This window comes from Garra rufa, chromosome 1 (genome assembly GCF_049309525.1).
Source record: "Garra rufa chromosome 1, GarRuf1.0, whole genome shotgun sequence".
Taxonomy (NCBI): domain Eukaryota; kingdom Metazoa; phylum Chordata; class Actinopteri; order Cypriniformes; family Cyprinidae; genus Garra; species Garra rufa.
This window is the reverse complement of record NC_133361.1, coordinates 3140081-3148406: the sequence shown is the minus strand read 5'-3', so window position 1 is coordinate 3148406 and position 8326 is coordinate 3140081. Positions and strand designations below refer to the sequence as shown.

Below are 8326 nucleotides of genomic sequence, written 5' to 3'. Positions count from 1 at the left end.
GCTCGGGCCCTAATTAAAGCTGCAAGCAGCGATGACCGGGCCCTCGCCGTCTACGCAGTCACCATCACGATAGCATCAGGAAAACGGTGCCCAGTTGGCACATGCATTCACAGTAACCCTTCTGCCAGGGTCGATTTAAAGTTTACAGAATGAAAGGGTTAATTAAAATCAACACACAGACACATACACACAATATTTCAAATTTTGCCATCCAGTTTAATTTGTTAACATTAACTATATTACTTAACATGAACAATAATTAAATAGCATTTATTAATGTTAATTAATATTAAACTAAAAAAAGTATTCATATATTATTAAAAGGTACATTAGTACATTTATTTATATTTGTAATATATATTTAAAATATTTGTGGGTTCATGTATTTATAATACATTATAAGGGTATTCTTAAGGCATTATAATGAATGCATAATACATTATAAAAACCTTATAATATGTTGTATCATCTCATGAGCATTCATAAGAACAGTTTTAATTTATTAGAATTTTTACTTTTTTATTATAGCTTTTATGAGTATGATAACCTCCTCATAGTTGTAATGTATAAGTCTCATATTTTGCCATCTTACTGATGTCACTTTACTTAAAGCATACAAAGACCACTTATAAGTAATAATAATAATATTTCTCAAATAGCCATAAGATCAGGTATCAGATCAGATGGATGTATAATATGATCATTTTAATTATTTTGATGGTACCCGTTAGACAGCTTTTTATAAGTAACTCTGCAACTGCATGTCAACTAGCAGTAATTATTATTAGTAGTGTGCTAAATATATGCTAACACTGTATTTTGACAGTTCCCCAAAAGAAAAACTGATTATAAGTAACTTTGCAAGAACACGAACCGTCTACTTAGCCTAACATTAACCTAAGTCTACACTGTAAGGAGTGTTTGTTGGTGAGTTAGTTGCTTATAGTCAATAGAATAGAATATAATGTAAAAAATAAATCTAATATGATATAGTCCATTACAAATGAAGTAGATTTAATATGGTTTCTATTGTGTGTTATAAATAATCAAAATCTTAAAAGCTATAACCTCTAATATTTAAGTATTATAATGTATGATATTTGTTGTTATGAATATTCATTGGATGATATAATATATTATATTATACGTTTTTTTATAATGCATTATGCGTTCATTATAATGCCTTAGAAATACCCTTATAATAGGGGCTTCATAGAAAGTGTTACCAAATCAGTGAGAGACAAACAAAACATTTCATAATTTTTCATTAAAAAAAAATATTTTTTTTAATGTTTTTATTGTTTATTTTAAATTAGGTAAAAGAATTGTGACAGTACAGTACATAACAACTGCAAATGAATCTATGCATTTGTTTATTTGTTTTACATTGAGAATGAGAAGAATAGGATTAGAGGTAAAAATATTCCTTATCATTCGAGGACCTCTGGTGTTCATCCCTCGTATTACAGTCTTCATTTCTCTCTCACATCTGCAACCCAGGCTCATTGGCAATACGTGACTCTGCCTACATTTCTGCAGAACCTGAAATACGTATCTCCAGGTACATTTGGCTGCACTTTTCGGGTGAACCGTCCACTAGAGGCGCTAATGTGTATTTTTTTCCTCCGTTTTAAATACACGTTTATTAAAGGTTAGAAAGCAAATTAAACAGTGCTCGGTCTTCTCAGCATACAAAACGTTTGTATTAAACTTGTTAATTCCACATTTTTAAGGTGCAAAAGACACACGTCTCGTCTGGATTTATCCTTTAACTTCGATGGAGAGCAGTTGCGTACAAATACCACGCAGCATCTTCTACGGCAATTACGTCACCAGCGAGGCTCAGTTCGACCAGTTCACCTGATACGTGTACACCTTCAAGCAGGTAAGTGACCGCGACAATCTTTTCATTATTTTAATTATTTCGGTGTTTCTGCATCACTTTCATGGGGTCATGTGTTAAAACGGAAGCTTAGTGGAACAGTTAGCACGGCTGCTAACGTTAGCCTACGATTGACATTAGCCTAAGCATTACCACTGTAACTGTAGTTTTACTATAGTATTTGTAGGATATGCACACTAACCACTAGCTTACTATGGTTTTACCACTGTAATTGTAGTTTTACTATAGTATTTGTAGTATAAGCACAGTAAACACAATGCTTACTATGGTTTTACCACTGTAACTGTAGTTTTACTATAGTATTTGTAGTATATGCACACTAACCACTAGCTTACTATAGTTTTACCACTGTAACCGTAGTTTTACTCTAGTATTTGTAGTATATCTGCACACTAACCACTAGCTTACTATGGTTTTACCACTGTAACCGTAGTTTTACTATAGTATTTGTAGTATATGCACACTAACCACTAGCTTACTATAGTTTTACCACTGTAACTGTAGTTTTACTGTGGTATTTGTAGTATAAGCACAGTAAACACAACGCTTACTATGGTTTTACCACTGTAACTGTAGTTTTACCATAGTAACTTTGATTTTACGGTGTACTATTTGTAAAGCACAGTAACCACAATGCCTACCACACTTTTAAATGTTTTTTGTGAAGTAATTGTAATTCAGTATTTGTTTCTGTCTTGCAGTTATGTCAGATCACCTTCTCCAGCAGCTCTTTTAAGAAGCAATCTCTGGTAAAAGCCATCGCTGTATGAACTGTAATCCATAATTAATGTACACATAGTTTTGCTCTCTCTCTCTTTCTGTGGTTCATCATGACATTTTTAAAATCTCATGATTTTGACCAATTCTGTTAGAAAGCTGCTAGAATTAACAGGGAACTTGAGCTCAAAGCTCCAAGTGCTGAACTTGAAGAAGCTGTCAAAGAGGCTGAAAAGTCCTTCAATGATTCAATCTTTCACAGTAATGTTGAAGACATTTAGCTATAACTGATTTGCTTTAATCAACGCATCCTTATTTTAGGTGTTAATAATGACTTTCCTTACAGTCCTTCCTCTCAAATATTTTGGTCACAGATTTTGTTTAGCACATTGTCTCAACATGTGTGTATTTCTCTTTGTTTCAGGGTAAAGGGAAGACCAAAGGAAGGCCTGTCATGGGATTTGAATTGGGCCATGTTGTGCATTTCTGGAAAAGACCAAAAGCAAAGGCAAACATTCCAATGGTATGTCAATGTTGGTCTGAGCACCTGGACTGAACTGTACTGCAGTTACATTTTGCACAGCATCTGTACATCTGTACAACAACCAACAAAGTGTCATGTCGAAGTATTAATAATTCATACAATTTACCAAGCCTTGCATGTCTACTGATTATTTTTTTTATTTCTCCTCTAGTCAACACTCACTCCCATCTCTAACTAGTCATGTGAGAAATCAGACCTTCAGTTAATTTGGCCAAATCAGATCACTTAAAGCTGTTCACACCAAGAGCAAGAATTATAATGACTATTTTAATTGTTTATATTTCACACTAACAGAAAATAACATTCTTTTTATCATAAGCGTATGCTGCAGTTATGTTGTCTGCATTTAAATGCTCAGGCTATTTGTGTGGTGGATTTTGATTGGCTGTCAATGTTTTCATTGTTCAACATCTGGAAAAAAAAATTCTGAAAGAGATTCCAACCATATTGTTTCTGTCATTTTATGTCAAATAGCTGTGGTGTGGACTCATCCTTGGTGTGAAGAGGCGTTTAAACTGCTTACAACAAAACCATCAGCAGGTAATCATATTTAAAATAATTCATTTTAGTTTGCTGTTAAATAAATTTTTTTTTTCTAATGCTGCTTGCTTCTCATTCTGTTAAACTTACACAATTCTGCCTATTTCTCTTCATCTTATTTCTTTACTCCCTCACTTAACACATTAGTTTGTGCTCTGTTGAAAAATAGAAGCTTAGAGTTTGCATGATGGCCTTTTCTCAGACTCTGAATAGAAATGTATACAGATGAACTCAGGAGCCTGCTAGAGTTGCCAGGGAACTTGAGCTTGAAGTATATAATTATAACTGCTTAATTTATATGTTTAAACAACAATAATAATTAAAAATTGGGTCAATAAATATTGTATTGTTTTAAAGATGAAGACCAAAAAAAGCAAAGAAAATCAGTCCCGGCAAGCCAGTCCTGATGAATGAGGAATGAACATGGTCTTCTTGTGCCCAAACACAGAGCTGAAAATTTGCACATTTCTACTGGTATGTATGTATTCAAGCAATGTAGTTATACGGGTTGGGGTTAGGGTTATATGGGGTATAGCAATGGATGTTAATCTCTCAAAAGACAGCCGTTACCATTTTTCACATGCACTTTTTTTTTTATTTTTTATAGCTCCTAGAATTGGCAAATCAACTGTGCTATCATCTCTGGAATTTGGGCAGGATTGGCCAAATATGGTGAGTACTGACACCTGCACCTATTCATCAACACTATTTCTCTGGAATTATTGTTGACTTATTGTTTTGTCTGTTTGAAGGAGGGTGAAGCCAGTTGACGATATCAATTCAATGGCCACCAGATGCAGCATTGCAGCCTGAAACCACCAGTTAACTGCGATGAAGACTGCATTCCTGAACAATTCTACTGTGACAGCTCAGATGTTACGGTCCATAAAAGTAAACTTCACAAATGACAACTGCAAAATAGTTGTGAAGGGATCCATTTGGCTCATATCTCCAACAAGAATCAATGGTAAGTCCAATGCAACAATTAAAAATAAAGATATATATTGTTTATTAATTTACAACACCCTAAATACATGTTATGTCCCTCCAGGATATTTACATCAGTTGGTGTGTGAGGAAAGCACAGAGGACCATCAGAGACTCCAGCCACCAGAGCCATGGATTACTCTCATCGTTACCATCAGGCAGAAGTTATTGCAGAACCTGCACCAGCAGACACATTTTTCCACAGGCAATTAGACTGCACTGAACTTGTACCAGAAACAATACACAGCACATCAAGCTCATATGCACTGCTCTCTATCAGTTGCACTGTCTGGACTCTAACTCGCTATTATTCTGCACCATGACATTCTGTTTGAACTGATTCATTCCACACTGCACTGCAAAGGTATGCGTACTGTGATTATTGTTTTAATTTCATGCTCTCTGTATAGCATACTATTTACCTTATTGTTCTCTACCTGTATTGAGTCCCTTATATGTGTGTGTTGCCTGCATTGAGCATTTGTTGTCTATACTTTCATGCTGCAGTTTTCACAAAAAAATGTCACCGCCTGTACACTTGTGATCATGGTATTGTGACAATAAAGTGATATGATTTAAATTGGTCACATGTCTTTTGTCCGTCAGTTGTACTGTAGTGTGCTGGATAACAACTTCAAATTGTTCATGACATGGAAGGAGATTATTAAGATAGGGATATGGATAAGCAAGCAAGAGGAAGAAAACCAAGAGAGCTCTGATGATGAGCAGGAAACTGAATGTGATTCTATGATGCTGAAGACATTTAACCATGCATGCATTTGGGAGGCTTCATCTGGTTAAAATAACATGGTTTTAACATAACGCATTTTTATTTCTCTTGAATATCATTTGTCTTAATATGTTACTGTATCTGTCTTAGTGATGTATTGGATAATAACGTATGGTAAATATTCTTTATTAGGAATGGTGTTTGGTAAATACACCGTTTAGTTAACAATACACATAATTACCATGAGTGTTTTAATTAAGATGTGACATTTGGTCATATTAATGACCTTCATTACATGAAGGGAAGGCTGAAAGATTCATTAGAAGAGACTGCATGGACTATATTGCTACAGGCACTTTATGCACAGCTGAGGGTGATGGACCAGGGAAAGATCAACATGAATCCTGTACTGTATAATAAATAAGATGAGCATGCACATTACTGATGTTTTGCAAAGATGGACAAAGGACAAAGATGAGGAATATTTGACAAAGATACAAATGATGTCTTTTATATTATGATCCTTTGCATTGAATGAATTGTATGGCTTTTGCATAAACCACACTGTCTGTACCTTTTCTTACTGAATGACACACTGACATTGTGTGATAGTACAAAGAAGTGTCACAATATGTATTGGTTGTTTAAACTGGTGTCTTAATTTCCTGTCATCACTGTGTTCTTGCTCCTGATCTAATGAAATAAATGGAGCGCAATTCAAATAGGAAATGTCTATTCTTATTCTAAGATAACTATGACTTGCAACTTACATATTGGCAAATTGTTGAAAAGACAATCTAAAAAATGTGACTCAGCACAGTGTGTTGTCCATGATGAGAATAGATTTGTGTTTTTACTGCCCTTTCATCTCCAGGGGCCCAGTAGAGTCCCATGGAAGAGCAAAAAAATGAACATTTCAAATGGCTGTAAATCAGTGTCTGATTATAATGTCAAAGAGAAAATTGGCAGGACAACTACTTATGCTATGTTAATTACATAATGTTGGACACAGTTTTCAAACATACATGGAAATGTGGTATAAAGGTGTTTTAAAAAGTGATCTTAGTAAAAAAAACAAATTTCAGCCTGCCTCTTAAATATGTCATAGATATTTACACAATGAACATGTTTAGATAAACCTTTGTTCAAAAAAGATTGCATTTTCCACTATTTTAATATTAAACATTTTAAACTACATTACCCACAAACCTCTTCCATTCTATCTATAGAACACGAAAAAATGGCGCTGTTATTTGTAGTTTAAGATCTGCTTAGGGTTAGGGTTAGGATCTCTGTAAATTAGGAAGTTCTCACAACATAGCAACAATTCGTTGTTAACTGAAGGTATTACTGATGTAATAATAAGAGCAACACGGACTTTGCAACATTAAGCGTTGTTTTTCATTTGGATTAAAAGATAGTCCAATCACAGCGAGTTCCAAATGGCAACCCAATTGAACAGAGTCGTCTCACTTACTTGTCCACATATGGTCATTTATAACAGGTTCTTCCGGGTTCTTGTGGCAAATACAGATAATCAGTTAAATATTTATTTGTCCCCACTCAACATAAAACTGGAACAACAGATTGGATTGTTTGGTTAACTTGATGCAGCAATAGATTTGATTACTGGGATAATTTGTATTTTTTTAAATATTGGCATAATGGTTCCCATTGTAAATTATGTTCACACTAATATAAATGTATGTACAATATTTAAACTCAAAACTTAGATATAAATTGCTGTGAACAATAATTCAAAATATTTAATTTGCTTTCAAAACAAAAAAACATGCACCTCTAATGATTATTTAAACATGAAGCTTTTTCCTACTGTTTAATTTAGCTTCTGTAACATTTACTGTGTATTAAGGGTAAACAATTAATCACTTCTGTTTCCTGGAAATGGACCTTGCAAAATTGCAATTCTTAGACCTGACAGATGAACTATAAGAATAAAATAATGAATCACACATTTTGTAGTCATTTCCCAATGTTTATTGACATCAAACTTTTCACAGATAAACAGTGCCCAGAACAGCATTCTCTCTTTCCAGTTTGTGCCATTACGAAAGAAAAAAAAAAAGACAAAACAAGTAGTTGATTGTATTTGAAATGCATTTGCATAGAGGTAATTAAAAAAATAGGCAATAGAAAACCCCTTAAAAAGATTGTCTAATATTCAAAAATAAAAAGAGAATTTGTTTACAGAAAACGTTAAGATGCCAGATAATATTCAATGCTTATGTTTAACAAACTAATAGGCCAAAAAAAATGATTAGAACAATACTTCAATATTTTACAATTATTACCTTTAAAAATATATCTCTCCTGTAATTGTTGTTTGCTTCTATTGTGACTAAATGCAAGACAAATTATTGGTTAATAACAATTAAAATATAAAAATAAAGATAAAGATAAAGATACGTTATTGTCATTGTAGTTATACAACGAAATTTGTTTGGTAGCTCAAAAAGACCAGCAGCAATAAAACAAGAAAGCAGCACAGATAAACATATTAAACATAGTAAAATTATGAAATAAATAAATGTATAAAATAAATAAAATAAAAAGGCACTTAGTATAGTAAAAGACAAATAAATTTAAGGAATAGAAATGTAACAGTATTTACAGTGTGCTAGTTAAGTACAAATATGAATGTCCCATAAAATATTATTATTTAACTTTCTCCTCTACAGTCAACACTCCCATCTCTACTGTGGTCACTCCTGTCACTATCACTGTATATGTATATACATAAGTAGTCTGTGAGAAATCCTGCAAGACAGGAAGAAAGAGAATTTATCACATGATGAACAACAAAAACATTGACAACAGATGGCAGATGACTGTAGCGTGTAAACAGAACGCTATCGTCCGTTGGTGTGGATGCTAAAATAGTTCT

At 33.5% G+C, this 8326-nt stretch overlaps 1 long non-coding RNA gene across 1 annotated transcript; it reads left to right on the top strand.

Annotated features, from left to right (window-relative positions):
- The first annotated feature begins 1739 nt into the window (after window positions 1–1739).
- On the top strand, window positions 1740–3173 carry LOC141328278 (uncharacterized). The gene is made up of 3 exons (XR_012355176.1): window positions 1740–1885; window positions 2605–2652; window positions 3045–3173. It is a non-coding gene; the product is annotated as an uncharacterized lncRNA (long non-coding RNA).
- Window positions 3174–8326: the final 5153 nt, after the last annotated feature.